At 37.1% G+C, this 24,734-nt stretch overlaps 1 protein-coding gene and 1 non-coding gene across 2 annotated transcripts in view; both read left to right on the forward strand.

Moving 5' to 3' along the window:
• Positions 1 to 24,734, forward strand: part of RNF11 (ring finger protein 11) — a 37,223-nt gene that overhangs the window by 6,774 nt on the left and 5,715 nt on the right. The gene's annotated exons all lie outside the window — the stretch shown is intronic.
• TRNAY-GUA (transfer RNA tyrosine (anticodon GUA)) lies at positions 17,684 to 17,755 on the forward strand. The gene has a single exon. It is a non-coding gene; the product is annotated as a tRNA-Tyr (tRNA).

The following is a 24,734-nucleotide window of genomic DNA, read 5'->3' on the forward strand; positions in this document are numbered from 1 at the left end:
GGTACTTTAGAGGGTTCTGCTATTTTTCTCTCCCATGTTAACTATTTTATCTGACTATATTCAGTTTTGTCCCATCACTTCTAATTTATAAAATGCATAAGCTTTGGGAAAGTTAATCTCTTTACATTTTTTTTTCCTTTGAGTTTGGTCTGTGTTCAGCTTGCCTCATCTTTCTTTTTTTTAAATAAACAGTTTACTTGTAACCATTGTTGCAGGAATTTTGTCTGTGCATGATCTCCCACTCTGGATGTCCTTTAATTAAGGCTGATTCTTTGCCATTAAGAATGTATGAGCACCTTTAAGATTAGGATAGTTTGTGTTAGAGTTTAATTCTAGGACTAATTATAGGGTAACTTGAGAAGATAGGGGTAATGAGTACTTGGTACAGAAGGTCTGAGAACTTGACTTTCTTAAAATATTTTTTAGTTGGTATTTTCTGGTATATATTTTTTTTGTAAAATTTTGATCTTTAAAAAAATCTTAATACTCAAGATAGGTTAGATTTTCTTTTTTAAATGATCTTAATTTTATTTGGTTCCTTCTACATAGTATAAGTGTCACAGACTGGCTACTCTAGGTTCTCCCTGCCTTTTTTCTTCAACTTACACCACTACTTTTTGTCTTCACTGCCTCAGCCAACTTCAGAACTTGTAGAAATGAGGAAGGGAGTGGAAGGAGGATGATGTAAATAAATACAATTTAAATTGGGTGTCATCCTGCCCCAAGCCATTTCTGAATATAATTCTCCTCTATGTATTACCTTTCTTCAAGCAAAGAGTTAGGGATGATATAGAGTTAGGGGTGCTGTGTTTCTGTCCTGTATCATAGAATATTTTAAAGACTGTAACAAATTCCCAGAGGCTGATTACTTGTCAGTAACTTTTAATATTGAATTTAACAAATACTTACGATATTGTTAACCGGCTCTATATTCAGGATTTTTGCACTTGTGATATAAATGAAATTAAGAGTGAGATGGTAAAAATACCAAAGACTCAGAGTGGAAATATAAGTGCAAGATGTGAAGAAAAGCAAGCATATAGATAGGCAAAGTGTATGTGTTTCTAGTGGCAGAAGAGATTGCTACATCAATTGAAAAGTAAAGTGATAAGGGAGAACTAAATATATTTTCTGCTCTTGGGGAATCTGGCTGACCTTTTGGTTTTGATATTCAGTTTGACTTTGTGGTATGTTGCTTTTAAAGTCTTCAAAGAGTTTCTTTTTGTAACCAATTAAAAATATTTTGAGTTCATTTTAATGTGAATGCACATATACCTATCTTTTAATTAAATAGCAAACCTGAAGTGTGTTCCCAAGGGCAGTTGAGCAATTAATCTTGTTACTTAATCCAGAGATCGTACAATAAGGTAAATAAGGGATCTGAAAGTATGGGAATGAAGAAAGCAATCCTCCAGATATATTAGTTCCTAAATTTATTAAAACTTTTTGAATTCTTATAAAGCTAACTGATTTTAAGAAGAATGAGACCTTTATAATTGTTCCAGTTAAATTGCACATAATCTTGTATAACAATTTAATTATTATAGTTGAGGAAAAAAGCAGTTTACCATAAACTGAGTAGCAAGGCTTTAAGGTTAAAAACCAAGACACTTGATACCTCACTTCTTCTGCCAGTCATTAGGTGTGTGCTGGGCATGAAGACAAAAGGAAAAATGAGTTCTTTACCCCTAAAGAGCTACTGCTTTAAGGAGACAAGATTAATGTATGTACATGAAGCATTTATTCAGTGTGAAACAGTGTAATCAAGTATTAAATTGTTTCAGACTTTTTAAGTTGGAGGATCAATTGATAATATAGGGCAGTGAATCACAAAATAACTCTTTGGCTTCTGAAGATATCGAATGATGAACATCAGTATGAAAAATGAATAAAAGAGAAGAACTGCCCTGATTAAACTATGAGTTGGGGAGCTTGGAGCCAGAAGAATAATCAGTAGGTGGTGAGCATGAATTTAGAGGGAGTTGTATAGTCTTGTACAGTTAAGTATAATATGTGTGTGTAAAACCTTTTTATTGTTTATATATAATATAATAAAGACTATATCTTTAATAGTGTAAATAACAATCCCTTAGCTACACAACCTAGTGAACTTGCATTGCAGGCAGATTCCTTACCGTCTGAGCCACCAGGGAAGCCCTTACATATTATAGCCACCATCAGTATATAGCCAATATCCAGCCCCCCAAAAGGCTCCCTCATATCCCTCCAACATACAATGCCCCTTCTCCAAAGGTAGCCGCTCTTCTGACCTCTTAACACCTTATATTGTTTTTACCCAATTTTGAACTTGAATAATTTGTTCAGCATTGTTTGTGAAATTCAGTTATGTTGTTTCATATTCGTGGGAGCAGCTCTTTATTTTTCGTTCCTGTTCAGGATTCAGTTGAATAAATACACTTTTTTTAATGTAGATAATTTTTTAAAAAATCTTCATTGAATTTGTTACAGTGTTGCTTCTGTTTTTTATATATCGGTTTTTTGGCCCCAGGGCATGTGGAATTATAGCTCCCTGACTGGGCATTGAACCCATTGGAAGGTAAAGTCTTAACCATTGGACCACCAGAAAGTGAAAGTCGCTCAGTTGTGTCTGACTCTTTGCAACCCCATGGCCCTGGAATTCTCCAGGCCAGAATACTGGAGTGGGTAGCCTTTCCCTTCTCCAGGGGGTCTTCCCAACCCAGGGATCGAACCCAGATCTCCCGCATTGCAGGCAGATTTTTTAACAGCTGAGCCACCAGGGAAGTCCCTAAATATATTTAAAGTCCATGTTACTATTTGATGTATATTTGGGTTGTGTTAGTTTTTGTCTGTATGAGTGTGCTATGAACATCTTTTTTAAATATACATAAATACCTATTTGTATATATTCAGGAGTAGAAATGTTGGGTATTAGAACAGATATGAATTTAGTTTCTCCCACAATATTGTATTACAGAAATTTCAAAAATAAAGAGAAGTTGACAGAATTGTTTGGACACCCATATTCCTACCACTTAGTCTGTAGTTAACATTTTGCTGAATTTGTTTTAACATACATCCAACCCCTTTATCAATTCATCCTATTTAGGGATGCATTTTAAAATAAGTTGCCAAAGTGGTTTCACCAGTTTACACTCCTATCAGCTGTGTATGCTCTACATCCTTACCAGCACTTGATATTGTCAGTCAAGCTTTTATTTTGGAGTTAATAAGTCTGTAAAAGTGTTTCAGTGTAGTTTTAATTTGTATTTCCCCAATGAGAAGTGCAGGCTTCTCTGGTGGCTCAATGGTAAAGAATTCGCCTGCCAATGAATGTCTTCCCTAACCCTTGGAGAAGGAAATGGCAACCCAATCCAGTATTCTTGCCTGGGAAATCCCAGGGACAAAGAAGCCTGGAGAGATATAGTCCGTGGGGTTGCAAAGAGTCAAACATGACTTAGCTCCTAAACAACATGAGAAGTGCATACCAATATGCATATTAATATGTGGTCTTTTGTTGCTGGCCTCTTACTTAACTGTTTTCAAGATTCATCTATATGAATCCTGTGGTATATATCAGGACTTCATTCCTTTTTATTGTGAAGTATTTCATTGCATGGATCAACCACATTTTGTTTAGCCATTCATCATTGATGAATGTTTGCACTTGCATTTTTTGGCTCTTATGAATGCTTTTATAAATGTTTGAATTAAAGTTTTTATACAGATATGTCTTTATATCTCTTGGTTTATACACTTCCTAGTAGAATTGCTGTGTCATATAATTCCATGTTTAACCTTTTGAGGGACTGCCTGACTTTCCCTGAACACTTGTAGTATGGTTTTACATTCCCACCAGCAGTGCTCAAGGGTTCCAATTTCTGCACATCAGCACCAAAACTTGTTATCTGCTTTTTGCTTTGTTTTTAAATGGCCGCTCTAATGACTGTGAAGTGATATCTCATTGTGGTTTTGCTTCCATTTCTATAAAAGCTAATGTTGAGCATCTTTTTGTATGCTTCTAGGCCATTTGTATATCTTTGGAGAAATGTCTATTCAGATCCTTTATCCATTTTTAATCAGATTGTCTTTATTATTGAGTTGTCAAGAGTTCTTTATATATTCTGATCCCTTGTCAGATATGAGATTGCAAGTTTTATCCTGTTTTGTGGATTGTCTTTTCACTTTTTTTAAAATTAATATTTATTGGAGTATGGTTGATTTACAATGTTGTGTTAGTTTCTGCTGTACAGCAAAGTGAATCAGTCATACACATACATACATTCACTCTTTTTTAGATACTTTTCCCATAGAGGTTGTTAGAGTATTTTGTAGAGTTCTCTGTGCTGTACAGTAGGTCCTTATTAATTATCTATTTTATGTATAGTAGTGTGTATATGTCAATTCCAATTTCCAAATTTATCCCTCCCCCCACTTCTCCCTTGGTAGCCATAAGTTTGTTTTTTTAACATCTGTGAGTCTGTTTCTGTTTTGTAAATAAGTTCATTTGTACCATGTTATTTTTATATTCCACATATAAGCAATACCATATGCTATTTTGCCTTCCATTACTCAGTATGACCATCTCTAGATTCATCCATGTTGCTGCAATGGCATTATTTTCATTCTTCTTTATGACTGAGTAATATTCCATGGTATGCATATACCACTTCTTTATCCATTCTTTTGTCCATAGACATTTAGTTTGCTTCCATGTCCCGGCTATGTAAGTAGTGCTACAGTAAACGTTGGGGTGCATGTATCTTTCTGAACTATGATTTCTCCAGACATATACCATATGATTGTGGGATCATATGGTAGCTCTATTTTTAGTCAAGGAACCTTATTCAGTTGTCCACAGTGGCTTTATCAATGTACATGCCCATCAACAGTATAGGAAGCTCCCTTTTCTCCATACTCACTCCGGAATTTATCGTTTGTAGGGTTTTTTGATGGTGTCCATTCTGATCAACGTGAGGTGATACCTCATTGAAGTTTTGATTTGCATTTCTCTAATAGAGGTGTTGAGCATCTTTTCATGTACTTTTTGCCATCTCTGTGTCTTCTTTGGAGAAATGTCTATTTAGATCTCTGCCTATTATTTTTAATTTTTATTTTTTTAATTAATTGAACTGCATGAGCTGTTTGTGTATATATATATATATATATATATATATATTTTGGAGATTAATCCCTTGTTGATCACTTCATTTCCAAATATTTTCTCCCTTTCTGTAGGTTATCTTTTCATTTTGTTTATGATTTCCTTTGCTGTGGTCTTTCTTGATGGTATTACTTGAGCACAAAAATTGCTAATTCTGATACAGTCCAGTTTATTTTTTCTTTTGTCACTTGAGCTTTTGGTGTTATCTGAGCAAATTTTGCCTAACCCAGATTCAAAAAGATTTATTCCTGTGTTTTAAGAGTCAATTTTTGTGTAAGTGTAAGGAAAGCCCAAATTTATTACTTTACACGGGAGAAATATCAATAACCTCAGATATGCAGATGACACCACCCTGATGGCAGAAAATGAAGAGGAACTAAAGAGCCTCTTGATGAAAGTGAAAGAGGAGAGTGAAAAGGTTGGCTTAAACGAAGATCTTAGCATCTGGTCCCATCATTTCATGGCAAATAGATGGGGAAACAGTGTCAGACTTTATTTTTGGGGGCTCCAAAATCACTGCAGATGGTGACTGCAGCCATGAAATTAAAAGACGCTTACTCCTTGGAAGAAAAGTTATGACAACCTAGATAGCATATTCAAAAGCAGAGACATTACTTTGCCAACAAAGGTCTGTCTAGTCATGGCTATGGTTTTTCCAGTGATCGTGCATAGATATGAGAGTTGGACTGTGAAGAAAGCTGAGCACCAAAGAATTGATGCATTTGAACTGTGGTGTTGGAGAAGACTCTTGAGAGTCCCTTGGACTGCAAGGAGATCCAACCAGTCCATTCTAAAGGAGATCAGCCCTGGGATTTCTTTGGATGGAATGATGCTGAAGCTGAAACTCCAGTACTTTGGCCACCTAATATGAAGAGTTGACTCATTGGAAAAGACTGTGATGCTGGGAGGGATTGGGGGCAGAAGGAGAAGGGGACGACAGAGGATGAGATGGCTGGATGGCATCACTGACTCGATGGACGTGAGTCTGAGTGAACTCCGGGAGATGGTGATGGACAGGGAGGCCTGGCATGCTGCAATTCATGGGGTCGCAAAGAGTTATACGACTGAGCAACTGAACTGACTGACTGACTGATGATCCTGTTATCCTGTTAGAGCACCACTTTTGAATACTGTTTCCCCGTTGTTGTGCCCCAAATCAGTTGTCTGTAAGTGTTAAGGGTTTATTTCTGGACTCTTCTGTTATATCCACTGATTTTATATGTCTGTTCTTAATGCTAGGCCTACACTAGTTTTGCAGTAAGTTTTGAAATCAGGAAATGTGAATCTTCAAACTTTGTTCTTATTATTCAACTTTATTTTGGCTCTTCTTAGTCCCTTGTAGTTCTATATCACTGTCAATTTCTGAAAATAAGCCAGCTGGGATTTTGATTGGGCCACATTTAATTTTTTTTTTAATGAACCCACCCTAAAACATCATTATTATCCAAAATCCATAGTTTACATGAAGGTTCACTCTTGGTGTTGTACATTGCATGAGTTTGGACAAATGTACAGTGACATGGCTCTTTCATTATAGTATCATACAGGATATTTGTCCTGCCTAAAAAATGCTCTGTTTCACATAGTCATCCCTTCCTTCTAACCCCTGGCAACCACTGATCCTTTACTGTCTCCATAGGGTTTTTTTGGTCTTTTCAAGAATGTCTTATATTTACAATCAAATTGAATGTAGCCTTTTCACATTGACTTCTTACATTTAGTCATATGCAGTCGAGGTTCCTCCATGTCTATCCATGGCTTAATAGATCGCTTCTTTTTAGTGCTATATTCCATTGCCTTGATGTATTACAGTTTATTTACATAAAGGTTATGATTAAAGCTGATACTAAATCCATGTGTAGGTTTTTGGGTGGATGTAAGTTTTCAACTCCTTTAGGTAAATACCAAAGGAGCACAATTGCTGGATTGTATGAGTGTGTTTAGTTTTGTAAGAAGCCACCAAACTGTCTCTCAAAGTGGCTGTACCATTTGCATTCCCACCAGCAGTGAATGAGATTTTTGTTGTTCCATCCATAGCCTCACCAGCATTTGATATTGTCAAGTGTCTTAGGTTTTCACCATTCTAATAGGTGTGTAGTGATATTTTTGTTTACTTGTATTAATTTGCAATTCCCAGTGCTTCTCATTGCGTCCACCTCTGCCCCTTAAGGTGAAGAAAAATAGAATGCTGTGACATATATCAAAATAGTTCCTTTCCTCTTCCTCCTCTTGCGAGCATGAGGGGATTTTTCTAATATAATAATAATTAATAATCTAATAATAAGTGATCCTAATAGTCACTGTGAGGACCTGGTATAGCTCAGGAAGTAACACTTACAGATTTAGTGCTGGTTCCCCTGGAGATTATAACTCAGGCTTGTTCATACTGAACCCCCCACAATCATGCAGCTCCCAGCAGAATTATAGTTTAGGTTTTTCTACCCTAGCACTGGTTCTACTTGCATGCTAGATCAGAAACTGGAAGTTCTTAATTTTCATAATAATTATTTGACAGTGAATGTTATTCCCATCTTATAGATGAAGAAACAGGCTTAGTTAGCTGTAGAGTTAGTCAGCTATATGAGAATTGAGTTTTAGATGGCAGAAGTAATTGCACAATGTGGCAGTGGAATAGCAGAAGAATCAAAATAGATATAACACACTAGATTTGGCTCAAAGGCAGTCATGGGAGCCTGGGAGTCCTTTCCAGTAGAGTGAATCTGTCAGAAGAATGGGATACTGGAATGAAGTGGGTTATACAGTGATATAATTGAGGTAATGAGGCTCCTTTATAATAAAGTGGGTCTTCTAAAAATATCTCATAAGTCATATAAAGGTAGGTTTTGTATAGCACAGCAGGATTGTGCTAAATTGACAGAAATGTCCCTTTGTGTAACATCTGTTTTGTCATTTGAAAATAAACAGCACTGCCACTTAGCAAAATGCTAAAGTTGGCAAAGTATTTTTGTTGTTCCAGTGGCCTCTCCTCTGTCCTCAGCTGGTGATTCCCCTTTCATCTTTCTTTTCTCCTGTAAGTGATCAGGGATCCCTGTCTAACCTTTCTCTCCCAAATCAAAATAAGAAATGATACATTTGCCATTAATTGATATTAAGGCACCAATTCCTGATTAAAGTTAATTATAGTATAGTATAGTTCAATCCCTGGGTCAGGAATATCCCCTGGAGGAGGGCACGGCCACCTACTCCAGTATTCTTCCCTGAAGAATCCCCATGGACAGAGGAGCCTGGTGTCCATAAGGTCGCACAGAGTCGGAAATGACAGAAGCACCTTGGCATGCACGTGACATGCATAGTTCAGTGTGAATGTGTTTTATTTAGCATTATCTCCACTAGTCATTTGTATCCTAGTTTCTTGCTTTTTATTGTGATATTTTTTAAATGTTAAAGTAATAAAAGTAGATTTGAAGTTTAAAAGGGCCCTGAAGCCACAAGAACTGATAAGTAGTCTATTCAGTGTAATGAAGGAGCAAACAAACTTAAAAAAACAAGACTTGAAAAGATGAAATATTCAGCCTAGAGGAGTGGGATGGGGTTGGGGGTGGGAAGGAAGTTCAAGAGGGAGGGGACATACATATACTTATAGCTGGTTCTTGTTGTTTGGCAGAAACCAACACAACATTGGTGAAGCAATTATCCTCCAATTAAAAATTAAATTTTTTAAAAGATGGGGTATTGAAATCATACAGGAGTGGATCCAAGTATAGAAAATCTAACGCAATTAGATTTAAGTGAAATTTTCCAATTCAAACAATTTATTTTGGATAGATAAGTTTGGGATAGAAAGCCTTCTAAAATATATTTTACATTTTTAACATTTTTTTATTCCAGTACACTATCTTTGGTAACAATGTCTTTCTAAGATTGATTCTCAGCTGAGTCAAACTTTGCAACCCACCCTTTTAATTCTTATTCCTTCCCCCATATCATAAATCACTGAAATACTGACTTCAGAGCAGATTTTCATCTCATTTTACTGATTCAAAATTATTAGAAAGATGAGTTTATGATACTCTCTAAGGAATAGAATGATGCCCAGAGTCTTCAATTATGCAGGAATATTTGTGTTACTGAGTGAAATTTATTCTGCTTTTCATTCTGATAGCTGCATTTTATAATTTTTGTGGGGAGGGGCCAAAAATTTCGTTTCCTTGGCACAAGTTTGCTAAAGTAAAGTTGATTTTAGCAGGAAGTCCATATACACGTGAGAGTAGAGAAATAGAGAAAGGGAAGAAACCTTTAATACTGAAGTGAGCTTGTCAGGATTTCATTTTTCAAATATACCTCCCATTCCTGTTTCATTAGCTGGAATTTTCTCTTGTCCCTAGATACTGTTTCTCAAAATGCTTTGTTTCTCTTAAAATGTACTTTAGTTACCTAAAACTCCTTATGTATAAATTCTTAAACTCACTGTAATGTTTAGCTTGAGAAATACTTACCTTTAAATCCACAGATCCCTTTGGGGTCAAGAATAGAACTGCATTTCACTGTAACTAATTTCCTTGGTAATCTTACATATCCATTCAAAAGCAGTGTCTGAGAAGGGAACCATGACTTTTCATCAGTTTGGTAAAGGTTTCCATGCCACAGAGAAGGTTAAGAATCCCTGAGAGGCAGTCTCTTGAGTTGCAGGTCATGAGCTCCTATCTCTGCTGCCAGAAACGGCAAAGCCTTGGGGGTTTGAACCACAGAGTTCTGATAGTTGTGTGATATAGGTATTAAGTTAAACTTTGCTGTTGCAACACTGTTGTCAGATCTCATTTAAGATTGGGTAACATGAAGTGGAGCCATTTTTAAATGACTGAAATTCTGAAATCTATTGAAAATTAAACTTGAGGTATAATTTCTTAGTCATGGATGAAAAAATTGTATCATAGCAATACAGTAGCATCATAGTTTCAAATTGCTTAGACTGTGGAGTTCAGATTTTTTTTTGACAACTCATGTTAGAAAAAATACATTTTATACCAGATTTGTTTATAAAAATAGAAACAAGTTTCATAAGCAGCATTGGCCCTTACCATTATGTATCCTGCATATTGTTTCATTTTCTGGAAAGTCCTGGCTTTAACCCTCCAAAACTGATCTCACAACTCACAGTGGCTATGAGCCCAGAAAGACTCCAAGATATAGTACCACAAAGATAAGATTACGACATACATTTAAAATACTTTTTATGTCTCTCATTTCAGACAAAATCTCTTAGGAACAAACTTGCCTCTCTAAAAAGAGCATTTTAGAGAAGCAGATACATGTTTGTAACCTGGGAGTTGTCATTAAGATGCTTGTGCCAGGTCCTTTACATTTATTATCTTTATTAAAGATTTTTAATTTTATCCTAGAAAAGGGGAAAGATAACCAGTGAAGGGAGAAGGCAATGGCACACCACTCCAGTACTCTTCCTTGGAAAATCCCATGGACAGAGGAGCCTGGCAGGCTGCAGTCCATGGGGTCGCTATGAGTCGGACACGACTGAGCGAGTTCACTTTCACTTTTTACTGTCATGCATTGGAGAAGGAAAGGGCAACCCACCCCAGTGTTCTTGCCTGGAGAATCCCAGGGATGGGGGAGCCTGGTGGGCCCCCGTGTGTGGGGTCGCACAGAGTTGGACATGACTGAAGTAACTTAGCAGCAGCAGCCAGTGAAGGATTTTAGGTAGGGTTGGAGAAGTATTATGTAAATTAAATTTTTGAAGGAGATCTCTGAGAACAATATATATTCTATTTAGGAAGCCACTGCATTAGTAGATATTGTTACCTGGGGTGTTGTCAGTAAAGAAGAAGAGGTACAGATGAATTCTCTTGTTATTTTAGAGAAATAAACAGCAGAACTCAGTAATGGATTATATGGTAAGAATTTTTCCCAAGAATAGAAACATCAAGAACACGTTATTTTGGGAGGAGATCAGCTCTGAAGGAAGAGGGTGGTATAAGAATAGGCAATAATGGGCTGTGGAATTGAAGGTGGATAGATTTTAATGAGAAAGATGTAGTATAAGCTTTCTGAGAAAGTGGAAGCAGATGGAATCCAGAGGTAGTGGGATTGGCCTATACAAAAGAAAACAAGCTTTAGTTTTTAATAATATTAAATAATACACTCATGTGGTCAAATTCACATGGACAAAAGTACAGGTGAGAAATCTTTTCTTTGGCCACTCAGTTCCACATCCAATAGGCAACTAATGTTAATATTTTTTTTATATCCTTCAAGAAATTTTATACACATGCAAACAAATACTAGTCCTCCCTGATCCCTTTACACAAAATGTAGCCCACTATACACACAGTTTTGCACGTTGCTTGTTCTTCCACTGTCTTAAAGCTCTTTCCCTATCTGTGCATAAAAGCTTCATTCTTTAGGGCTGCATAGTATTATTGTGTATACTGTTATTTATTTAACCAGTTCTGTATTTGATGGACATTTGGGTCAGTACTATTCTTTGGATAATAACCTCTTGTTTTAACAAGTCAGAAAGACTAACTGGAGATAGGTGCACAAATGGGCAGGACTATAAGTTTGACTGTAGAAGTTAAGTGGTCCAAATTATCTGAGTAGAGAGAGCTAGGTGGTCCATTTTGGGACCAGCAGAGTGAACTTTAATATTTAGGTTAAATGAGCTGATGTGTAGGGAGTTAACTTGGTCAAATAAGCAGGAATTAAAATGCCTCACCTAGGGAAATCTGGCCAGGTCAGTACACCAGATGGAGGTAAGGGATTTACTGGACCAAGTTGGAGTCATTACCAGGAAAACTCTTAATTAAAGTACATGTTTGTCTGTCGGAAGTCACTTTTAGAAATCACCTTTTGAAGAAAAATTAGGACTATTTTTGGGTAGCCTCAAATCAGGACCTTCCATTTAAGGTTAAGTGGATCTAGCTTATCTGAAGGTCGATTCCTTTTTAGGGCAAAGACTGTGTTTTGGGTTCAGAAGCTCTGTGAAAAGACATTACTGCCTAATTTCCAAGAATTTCCATTTTCTACTGTTTTTCAGTTATAGAATATATAATTTTAAGCTAAAATAGAAAAATTGATTAAGCCCAAATTATAAATTTGTTTGCAGTAACATAAGGTACTTGCAAGTGGTTATAATTTTTTCAGATACTTTGGGTGGGTCTAGGAGGTCACTCTCACTATTAGGTACCACGGGCCAAGGATAAGATCAGACTTGAAACAGTACAAGTCATGTGGGTGGCAGGTGCTAAAGACGTGCGGTGGGACAGCTAACTTTGGTTATAGTTGTGAGAGGGCTTGTTTAAGGACTGGGTGTTCAGGTATCAACAGCCAAGATTTCTTCTCTGAATTTTTAACTTATATTCCTTCAGCTGGTTTTTCTGTTTCTCTGGCAACCATCCAAGTTCACACAAGTGTCTCTTAACCCTTTCATTATTTAATAATTCTTGAGAAGCTGAAAACCATAAATCCTCTTCCTGGGCAGGTGCACAGAATTTTGTATGCAATTTGAAAGAATTTATGTACCCACTTAAGCCCAGATCTCAATTAACAATCTCTGGCCTATCGTCTCAAACTTCTGTTCTTACTTCCTTGCATTGCTTTCTTCAGTATACCTTGTCTGCTGCTACCAGGTCTCCTGTTAACAGTGGTTCCTCCGTGCCTGCTATTTAATATAAAGAACAAAAATTTAAGAACATTTGATGTCCTGTACTCTTGGAAATTTGAATGAGTGTGACAGGGTCACACAGCTATTTTGTAACACCACACTGAGCCCCGTTTTCCTGATTTGTGGTACACAGTATGTATCATTGGATTTCATTACATAATTCTAAACTAGAAGTGGTTTTATATACTTTAAAAAGATATTTTGAAATTTATTCTTTTTTTGTAGTTTTACAGTTTTAAGTATAAACAAAAATTTCCACTGATTTGTATACATTTGCACTCCAAAATAATATTGTTGAAACAAAATATTATTTAACCAATAGTATCCTATATACAAGAAAGTCTCAAAATAATTTTATATGACTGATTCAGTATCTCTTAAAAATGGAGTCTGTAACATGCCACAACGTGGATGAAGCTCAAATATATAATGTTCAGTGAAAGAAGCTAGACATAAAAAAAAAACACCACCAAAAAAAAAAAGAAGCTAGACACCATACACATAGATGTGGCTCCATTTATATAAAATGTCTAGAATAGGTAAGTCCGTAGAAACAGGCTGGGGAAAAGGAGGAATGAGTTTTATGATTTTTCCCAAATGTAAATATTTTAAAATATAGTAGTACCCTCATATTTTTGCACACTTTTAGTTTTTCCTTAATGCCATTTAAGTATTTTCTCATGTTGCTGCAGTCTTGAAAGTTCCCATTTTTAAGAGCCATTAAATCTATAAATCCATTAATCTATATTATGCTCCTGTACATTCAGGGTGTTTCTTGATATTCTAGGATAAGTTTCTTGATTCTTGATAGTGGTAGTAGTGGAGGAGTTGGTGAGATGTGTTTCTCATGTATAAATTGTACCACGGAGCTTTTATGAAAAAGTAGTGTACTGACAGTTTCAGTTTGAAAATAACTTGTTAATAGCTGGCTGATGGGCAGATAGCCTTGCTTAGGGCAACTTTTACATTTGGATACTAACATTAGTAACTGTCTGGTAGTCATAACTTTTACTTATATTTGTATTAGGAAACCTTTTTTTTTTTTTCTTTTGAGGTTCATTAGCAAAAGGACTTAAGAACTCTGTATTCTGCTTACTGGTTAAAAATTTCCTGATGACCTGACCCCTGGAATTCAGCTTGAAGAATCTAAAGATTCAACCTTATTTTCTAGTTTAAGACTTGTAGGTGCTAATATTTAGCATAATCTGAGCAGTGTAGTAGAAAAGTATTAGCATCTCAGTATTTATTTAATACAGTCACAACATTGAGATCCAAGATAGCTGTGTCTTAAAAAGGATCATCATATACAAACAAAACAGAAAAGACAATAAGATTTGGCAGTGATGTGATGAAATAGGAAATAACCCTCATACACTTCTGGTGGAAACATAAAATGGTGCAAGTGCTTTGGAAAACAGTTTGGCAGTTGTTCAAAAGATTAAACTTAGAATTATCATATGACCCAGCAATTCTGCTCCTAGGTGTATACCCAAGATAAATGAAAACATCCCCATACAGAAACTTGTACACAAATGCTCATAGCAGTATATTCGTAATAGCCAAGAAGTGGAAACAACCCAAATGTCCATCAGCTAAGAATGGCTAAGCAAAGTGTGGACATACATACAATGCAGTATTATTATTCAGCAATAAAAAGGAGTGAGATTTTGATACATGCTACAACATGGGTAAAATATGCTAAATTGTAGGTCGCCAAAGAACTACTGTGTCGCTCAGTCGTGTCTGACTCTTTGCGACTCCGTGGACTGTAGCCTACCAGACTCCTCAATCCACAGAATTCTCCAGGCAGGAATACTGGAGTGGATTGCCATTTCCTTCTCCAGGGGATCTTCCCAACCCAGGGATCAAACCTGGGTCTCTCGCGTTACAGGCAGACGCTTTACCGTCTGAGCCACCAGGGAAGCCCCTATAAAATAGATAAACAAGGATATATTGTACAGCACAGGGAAATATAGTCATTGTTTTGTAGTAGGGTTAAAGGGAGTGTAGTTTATAAAAATATGGAATGACTGCTGTATACCTGAACCTAATATAATACTGTGAATCAACTATTCAACAGCAATAGCAAAAAGCTGTTAGAATCCAAGAAATATATCTCCTAAAGAGTTTTGTAGAATTCTTACAAATGAAGTTCACTGGTTTTTAGAGGGCATTAGTTTTTCTGGTGATGTTAGCCCTGGTCCTTCAAATATTAACTTTTAAGAAAGAGAGGGGAAAGGTATCTGTTAAAGAACTTAGTGCAGTAAATGCAATAACAGACTTCCTGAGATCAAAAGCCAACCCTTGGCTGCTACAAACATATTCTCTTTGGAATTAATACCTTTTTTAAGCTTTCATCTTTTAACTCCTTAAAGGCTGTGTATATTCTAGCTCTGGTTTTGCAGAGAACTCTAGGGCTTATTACTGTTAGCTTTCCGGTAGTCATACATTTGCATCTTATGTTTAAGGATGAAAGATAATTATTGAAATGTATATTCTTATTCTTTAAGCTGGTAGGATGCTTGGATGAGAAAAATTTCAGTATTTTTTGGCTGTAGCAAAGAAGTGGTTCCAGCAATAATTTATGTAGTCAGTCAGAGGAATATCTCTTCGCCTACAACTGCCCTGGAAATCAGCTCCACTGGTAAGCAATTCTTTGTCAGTCATTTGGTACCATTTCCCCTCTGGAAACCAGTTTGCTTGATGAAAAGGAAAAGGTAGGCTAATTTAGGTCTCATTTAGCAAAGAAAACGGTGGTGGTGCTCACGAGACTCTTTACTTTAGACAAAAATTAATTCAGAGGAAAGGTGCTTTATTGTAATGATATACACATGGGTTAGAATCAAAAAACTGTAAAGGAACCAAGGCAGCCAGTGTCTCCCAGTTCTTTTACCCAGGGACTTCAGGGTTTTTCATTTGTGAAAATATCACCACAAATATCTGGTGATTCCCTAATATCTGCTGATATTAGGAAATATCACAAATATCTATGATTTCCTAATACCTATGCAGTATTGTTCTTTACAGCATCAGACTTCCATCACCAGATTTCAGCAGATTTCCTAATATCTGCTTTACTCAGCATTTCTAATCTGTCTTTAATACCATTAGTTTCCTCAAAACCTCAGTTTACACGTTTCTTATTTGCTGCTTAGTACCTTTCAGGTCAATTAATTCAGTGCTCCAGTTCTAAGAGAAGACAGTCTCTTGGTTCATCCTCTCTTCAACAGTCAGTAGGTGCCACTCATCAAATGTTTACTAGCCTATGGATCCACTGAAATGTATGCCTGTCCCAAGAATTGCCAGGTCATGGACAATTTAGAGATAGGAGCCTTTGATGTGGTAATCATCTTGTTTGCTATCTCTGTATCCCCCTACTTACAGGGGATTTAAGCTTTATAAGGACAGGCCTCATCTATCTTCGTCACCACTATATCTCCTTTGCCTAAAATAGCATCTGAAATGTGGTTGAGTATTTAAAAAATATTGTAATTTGTGCCTAGTCTCCAAATGTGACCTTGATTTCAGTTGTCTTGACCTTTAGATGGATTTATCTAATGACTTGCTATTGCTGAGTGCCTGTAGTAATAATGCCTACCAGCCGTCTACCAATTAGGATGCTGTGCTCAGTGAATATTTATATAGTGAATGAAATAAGCCAACTTTTTCATTTCTGTAAAAAACAAGCAAACAAATACAAACTGCCTCCCTGGAAGCAGTGCTCCTTTTCCATGTAGATGACTTTGGTTTGTATACTTTCGCATTAAACAAAACATATCATTTGTCAGTGTCATTGATGGGATACTGGGTTTTTTTCCCCTCAGTGTATAATTGTCATCCTTTATGGTTCAGGAATTGCATTAATGCTAGTCTTTAGGGTTTTGTTTGTTTGGTTTGAGTCTTTTTGGTCAGGAGTCATTGAACGTCAGAGTAAGAATATGCATTCAGATCATTTATCCACATCCTCCAGTTTATGGCTGTGTTTCAGTCTGGCAAAATGCAGGAAACATCCCCAGTAGGAGACTGCAGCTGGGGATCGGGTGCTGCCAGCAGCAGCTTGTGCGGCTGTAAGGAGAAAATCAGAAGAACTAAGTCTTCTGGAGGAAAGGATACAGATTTTGGAGGAAAGGATACAGATTTTGGTGACAAGCTGCGTTCTTTAGCAGTGACTTTATTTTTCCTTTACCACAGACCAGACTTGTACTATTTCCAGCCTCAGCACATTATTTAGGCACTTCCCCACTGCATTGTTTTATTTAGTTTCTGAAATTGTATCATAATTCCCTAAACTGGGTCCAATTTTTAATATAGTGCCTTTCAGATAGATGTATTTAGACTTTGATCTGTTTCTGTCTTTCTTGACTTTAAACTCCCTGAGATTAGAGCCTATTTTATTTTTCATAACTTTCGTAATTTTATAGATGCTTCATTATTTATTAACAAACAACTGGAACACTTCAGAGATTTACCTTATCAGAAAGTCAGACCTTGCTTTTTTGTGTGACTGACCCTCTTTTCTGTTTGCCCTGCCTCAGCACATCTTGTAATCCTTTGTTCTTTTTCTGTTCTACCCATTTCCATGATGCTGCATTTCTTTTCCGAACACATTTTTAATTTAAATTACTCCCTTTCTTTAAGGCAAATATTTTGCTTGGATTCTCTTGGGCTTTTTGTTGTTTTTGTGTGGGGGTTTTGTTTTTGTTTTGTTTTGCATGAAGACTTAAAGCATTAATGAACAGAGATCATTCTGTTGTTTTTGAGATTGCACCCAAGTACTGCATTTTTGTTGACTATGAGGGCTACTCCATTTCATCTAAGGGATTCTTCACAGTAGTAGATATAATAGTTATCTGAATTAAATTCTCCTATTCCAGTCCATTTCAGTTCACTGATTCTTAAACGCTTCCCTGGTGGCTCAGAGGTTAAAGCGTCTGCCTGTAATGCAGGAGACCCTGGTTCGATCCCTGGGTTGGGAAGAGCCCCTGGAGAAGGAAATGGCAACCCACTCCAGTATTGCCTGGAGAATCCCACGGAGGAAGGTGCCTGGTAGGCTACAGTCCACAGGGTCGCAAAGAGTCGGACACGACTGAACACTCTTGCCATCTTCTGTTTAACCACTTCCAATTTATCTTGATTCATGAACCTAACATTCCAGGTACCTATGAAGTATTGTTCTTTACAGCATCAGACTTCCATCACCAGTCGCATCCATAACTGGGCACTGTTTTTGCTTTGGCTCCATCTCTTCATTCTTTCTGGAGTTATTTCTCCACTCTTCTCCAGTAGCATATTGGGCACCTACCAACCTGGGGAGTTCATCTTTCAGTGTCATCTTTTTGCCTCTTCTTACTTTTCATGGGGTTCTCAAGGCAAGAATACTGAAGTGGTTTGCCATTCCCTTCTCCAGTGGACCACGTTTTGTCAGCAGAGACATTACTATGCAAACAAAGGTCTGTCTAGTCAAAGCTATGGTTTTTCCAGTAGTCATGTATGGATGTGAGAGTTGGACTATAAAGAAAGCTGAACGCCAAAGAATTGATGCGACCAAATTGATGAAAGCCAGAGAAACACTTCTGAACTGTGGTGTAGAGAAGACTCTTGAGAGTCCCTTGGACTGCAAGGAGATCAAACCAGTCAATCCTAAAGGAAATCAGTCCTGAATATTCATTGGAAAGACTGATGCTGAAGCTGAAACTCCAGTACTTTGACCACCTGATGTGGGGAACTGACTCATTTGAAAAGACACTGATTCTGGGAAGGATTGAAGGCAGGAGGAGAAGGGGATGACAGAGGATGAGATGGTTGGATGGCGTCATCAACTCAATGGACATGAGTTTGAGCAAGCTCCGGGAATTGGTGATGGACAGGGAAGCCTGGCATGCTGTAGTCCATGGGGGTCGCAAATAGTCAGACATGACAAGAGACTGAACTGAACTGAAAGCATTAAGGAAGAAAAAAATGTTTAAATTTATTTGAATACATTTGCTTCTCTTACAGTGAATTCCCTCTTTCACAAGATTTAAACTCACAGGGCAAGTACATGTATGTCTCCTAGTGACATTGAGGAAATGGTAGTTAGATAAAGATTATAAGACATTTACCACTGAGCCACTGGGCTTCCCTGGTATCTCAGTAGTAAAGGATCCACCTGCAGTGCAGGAACCACAAGAAACATGGGTTTGATCCCCTGGTCTGGAAGATACCCTGGAGGAGGGCATGGCAATCCTCTCCAATATTTTTGCCTGGAGAATCCCATAAACAGAGGAGCCTGGTGGGCTACAGTCCATGGGTGGGATCACCAAGAGTCAGACACAACTGAGGTGATTTAGCACAGCACATAAGACATTTAAGTAAATGATAAGGCTAAACGAAAAGCGGGGGGAAGAGATGTCTACCTTGGATGACTCTAGATGTCAGTATAGGAAGGCCCAGATATTTGAGCCCCTGTCGTGGTTTGTGCATTTTCTTAGTTATTCCTTAGTAGCACTCTTTTAAGATGGGTATTCTATACATTTTTCTGATGAGAAACCTTAGAGGTATTAAGTAACTTGCCTATGGTCACATACCTAATAAGTGCCAGAGGCTGATATTCTATATCTGTTCCTTCCACTGTACTTTTCTATCATTAACCTAGGTAGTGGACATAGAAATTCTGAGTTTGAGAAAACTTATGGGAGTAGGAGATCATTAGTTTGATTTTAGATAAATTTTAAATTGAAGTTTCAATGGGATAGAAAGATAGGTAAAAGTATCACAGAGGCAACAAACCAAATCATCTCTTGGAGAAGGAATGATGGTTATAATTTATATTAAGTTTTCCTTTTTGGTTTTATTGTGGCATAATCCAGATCCTTAGAAAAATTTTCATAGCATGTTTACAAAATCCTGATATGAATATATAACATGGATTTCAGGAACATGAGTGCTTTCATTTAAGTCATTCAATTATCCAGTAATGTTTGAATCTCTACTATGTGAATGATACACTGTGCTAGGTGAACAGTATATATTGGTGAGCAAAATGGATTTAATCTCTGCCTTTGTTAAGCTTATGAAGTGGTGAAGGAATACATTCGTCAGATAGTCACACAGGTAATCACCTTTTCAGCCCAGGCACAAAATACTACTTGAATCATTTTCATAGAGAGGTGAGGACAGTCAAGTGAACCACCCTCAAAGGTTCCCAGCATCTATATTAATTAGCAGTTTACTACATTGGTGATTAAGATTTTCATAAATCCATTCATTTTGTACTAAGTGCCCTTGTACATTTTAAGTGGGAAGATCCCCTGGAAAAGGAAATGGCAACCCACTCCAGTATTCTTGCTTGGAGAATCCCATGGACAGAGGAACGTGGTGGGCTGCAGTCCAAAGGGTCGCAAAGAGTCGGACATGCTGAGTGACTCACATTATCAGTGATTAATTTGTAAACATTTTCCACAGGTTTTCAAAATCATATTTAGGGCTCACTTTTGCAGAGGAAGTGATGGACATACTATTGTTAGTCATTTTTAAAGAATATACTTAGCAAAGCCAAAGCAGCTCTGTAATCCCAGGATTATAGTGTATGTATACTAACTTTAATAATTATTTGACAGTTATCTACGGGTTCCTAAAAATCTAAAGGAAAAAACTAAAATGTGAAGGAACACTGCAGTCAGTTAATGGGTGACTGTTTTTAGCTATTAGTAGGTAACATTTTTAGTAGGTCATTTATTCATCTATCCATCCAGTGAGGAGCAAAAGCAGACACAACTCTTATCATGGATCTTACAGTCTGGTGGGAAAGACAACATTCAAGTTAACGTATAACTAAATATAAAATTACAACTATAACAAATGCTATGAAGGGAAGTCACTTGGTGTAAAAGAGCCTATAGTAGAAAAGAATGGTTAGGGAAAATATCTGAAACAATGGAAGTTAACCTGAACTTTGAAGGAAGGAAAAAGAAGTGTCTAAGCAAGAGTCAGCTTCCCTGGTAGCTCAGTCAGCAAAGAATCTGCCTGCAATGCAAGAGACCAGGGTTTGATCCCTGGGTCAGAAAGAACCCCTGGAGAAGGAAATGGCAACCCACTCCAGTCTCCTTGCCTGGAAAATCTCATGGACAGAGGAGCCTGGTGAGCTGTAGTCCATGAGGTCTTGAGGGTCAGACACAACTTAGTGACTAAACCACCACCAAGCAAGAGTAATGGTGGGAGAGAGTGTTTTATGCAAATATAACAGGTGCTGTGACTTCACAGAAGAGATCATGCTTCTTTAAAGGATCTGAAAGAAGGCCAGTAAGACTAGAAAGCAGTGAGTGAGTTGTTAGATGAAAAAGGAGAGGATGGGTGGTAGGTAGACTTATGCAAGGCATTGGAGGTCTCGTTAAGGACTTTGGACTCCATCCTAAGAGCAGTGGGAAGCTATTGAAGGGGTTTTTAATGTATGTTGAGGAGAGCATAGGGTTGGGTTTGTTTTTGAAGATTGCCCTAACTTCTAGGTAGAAAACAAATTGAGATTTTGATGGCTAATCAGGAAAGAAATGGGAACTTAGACTGAAGTATCGGCAGTAGACATGGGAAGAAATCATCAGCATTTCAGTAGTTAAGTGAGGGGAAGGTGCCAAGGATGTTTCTGTCTTCCAGAACTATACAAAGGAAGTCATGTCATTTACTGAGATAGGGAAGAGGAACAGGTTTTGGAGGGCAGTTCATTTTTGGACATTGAGTTTGAACTGTCAAAGTATAGCCTGGAGTTTAAAAGCGAGATCTAGACTGGAATATAAATTTGTGAATCATTTATATCTAGGTAGTATTTTTAGCTGTCAACATGGACATAGTTTTTAGTGAAGAGTACAGGGCAGGAGAACAGACCAGGACAAAAAGTCACATTTGTGACTCCAGGTGCAGTCACATCATGAGGTTCTGGGGGTTAGGATTTCAACATAAGAATTTTGGGGGACGCAGTTCAGCATGTAACACTTCTGTGCTGGAGGTGGTTTTCTCTGTGCTTAATAATAATTTCAGAATATTAGTTCCTTAGAACTTACTTTGAAAAAATAGGAATAAAACGCGAAACTGTGTAACTGTCATTGTCAAAACATGTCTTTCACAAAGGAGCATTTCTCTTCTTGAGGAGAGGGGCCGCTCAAAACAGGCAGGATCTTAGTTCTCACGACCAGGGATCAAACACATGCTCCTGGCAGTGGAAGCACAAGAGTCTTAACCACTGGACCGCCAGGAAAGGCCATAAAGAAGCATTCCTAATGAACATCACCAAGTAAACCATTTGAAAACAGGAGAGTCAATGCAGCACTTATCCATCACTCTTTTTTGGGGAGTCGGGGAGGGAGTGCCAAGCCTATGCCCCTTGCAGTGGAAGCACGGAGCCTTTAACACTGGACTGCCAGGGAGTTCCTTCCATCACTCTTACCATCTAGATCTTCAGTTCCATTGGAGGACTCATAGTTCTTAGCATATAATTGTAATCACAGTCATGATTTGTTATTGCAGGAGAACACAAGTCAGTTGGTGAAGAAAGGTGCATATGTCTATAGGTAAGGCACAGGCTTCTAAGAGTTCTCTCCTGGTGGAGTCGCACAGAATTGTGCCAACATGTGTGAAGTAGAGGGAGCCTGAAGTACTGAATAGACAGTCACTGCCTAGCATATACTAAAATTCTAGACTCCCAGAGGGAAAACATGTCCGGCATAAATCATATTGTTCACACAAAGAGTTTAGGCACAGTGAGCCATCAATTAATGACTCAGAATCCAGCCTTTTAAAACTTGCCATTTTTATATCCCTGTCCAATCTTCCATTCTAGTCTTCTGACTATATTCTGTTTGGCCACTTAGAAAATACCATTGGCTCTCGAGTTACTTAACAATAACTCATCCTTAAGGTCATTTTTAGTAAGTAGGATGGGAATAAAAATAGGTGTTTGTGGTAAGAAGAGAGAGGCCATCTTTAAAATATTAGTTCTTAGTCATTTCCTTCTCTGTAGAAGGTTTCTAAAAAGTTGCATGTAAACTGAAATTAGAATGGTGAATCATTTAAAATTTCTAGAGGGTTCCTTTGGTTTAACAAAAATACCAAAGAAGAAAATACATCCATAATATTATAAGAGATCGGAGTTGTGGTTTTGTGTCTATTAATATGCTTCTTCATAAGATAGAGCTTTCCTTTTCTGTTCTGCTTTCTGTGTTCTCTGTACCCATATGTGAACCACAAGACCAAAGAAATTGAGCTTTTTATAAGCACCTGCTTAAGAGACAGTTAAGGTGTTCTGGTTTGTAGTTTAGGTCTTTTTGTTTGTACTAACAGTAGTAGGTATGTTCAAGGATTAAGGAGTCTTACACTACCCACAGTCTTACACTATTTGTTCCACTGACTTTGGAATTAGTCATATCTTGATGTGGATGGCAGTCAGTTGATCTGGGACTGAGAATAAGAAAAATAGTCTAAATTGAAAGTCATAATTCAGGGGTTGAAAATCTTAGCTGCGGGATTACAACAGAGGCCAAAGAGTTGCTTGTATTCAGAGACAAGCCAGAAAGCTTAGACCAAAGCCGGGGCAGTTGCAGTTAGCCTAACGTTTGCACACCAGAGGCATTTGATGATGGGAAGAAAGCAAAGGGTTCATATAACTTATTCACTGCAGAAAGTATCAGAGACTCAAGTTTTTCAGACTGAAAATCCCATATTCATAAATAGCAGTATTTTAAAAACTGTTTCATTGATTCCTAGGATTCTGCAAAGGTACCCTAGATAGGGGGGTGGGGGCGTGCAGGATTCTATTTATTTTTTAATCAGCAATAGAATCTATTTTATGAGACAGTTTCAAGATAGAGTTGATGTTTTTTGAAATTCTAAATTCTGAAAGTTGTTGAAATTACAAAACCTTTATTGCAGATGAAAAAGATTTATAACTTTATTAGAAATTCCTACTTTGATGGCTTATTTTTTAAATAAAGCATTTAAATTTATTTTTAAGAGTTCAGTAGCTACCTTAAGAAAAACATGACTTTTTTTATTGTTCTGGGGTAGGGCTGGGGGAACTTACGTGTATTTCTTTTGCTTCAAAGCCAGGAGAAAGCTAACATTTTTTTTTTTAACAGTATTTGCATACCTTTTTCAAATGAATTTACAATAAAACATGTAGACATCCATCATAATCAGCAGATATTCTTAATCAAAAACATTTTAATTTGGATGTACTTTTAACATTATGAGTCATCTACAGTTAACATCTAAAACAAAAAATAGTTACCTACTCTGAGGCCAAATAATAGTCAATATATAGTACACCTTAACCAATACAATCTAACAGAGCTTAGTTGCACAAACTTATATTCCTTTTATTACTAACTTCCTGATTGACATTGCTAAATCAAAAATAAATACTGGTACTATAGTTTTCTCTTTGTTAAAAACAGAGAAATGATCATTGTATTTCTAAATAGATAAAATGGTTTGAGCTCAGAAAAAAAAAAAAAATTTGCCCACTAGGTATAAAACCTTTAATAGGTGAATATCTAAACCAGAGGTGCAACAGCCATTTTTACAATCTTTAATAACAGAAGGGTCATGTAACTTTTATAGGACTGAAGAAAAGCTCTCATGCTGTGGTAAAGAAATGCAGTTTTGTACCTCACTTCCTCTTTGAAAGCTAGAATTGACAGCCTCTTGCTTAATAACTATTTTGTTATTTGTTAACTGAATTTGTTATTTAATTGTTAATTGTTATTTGTTGAATTTTAACAGTATTTGTTAACTGAAGTTTCACTGTATTGTTTAATCTTAATTCTCTTATAGGCAGACACATGTAATTAAGATGAGGCTAAAGGCAGTGTCTATCAATATTGGGTGGCAAGGAGGAGGATCGGGTAAAGTTTTACATTAACAAGATATTAATATACTTTGAACCAGTGGACCTGCAGGGGAAAGTAGAGGGAATTGCAAGAACAAAGG

This window comes from Ovis canadensis, chromosome 1 (assembly GCF_042477335.2).
Source record: "Ovis canadensis isolate MfBH-ARS-UI-01 breed Bighorn chromosome 1, ARS-UI_OviCan_v2, whole genome shotgun sequence".
Classification (NCBI taxonomy): Eukaryota; Metazoa; Chordata; class Mammalia; order Artiodactyla; family Bovidae; genus Ovis; species Ovis canadensis.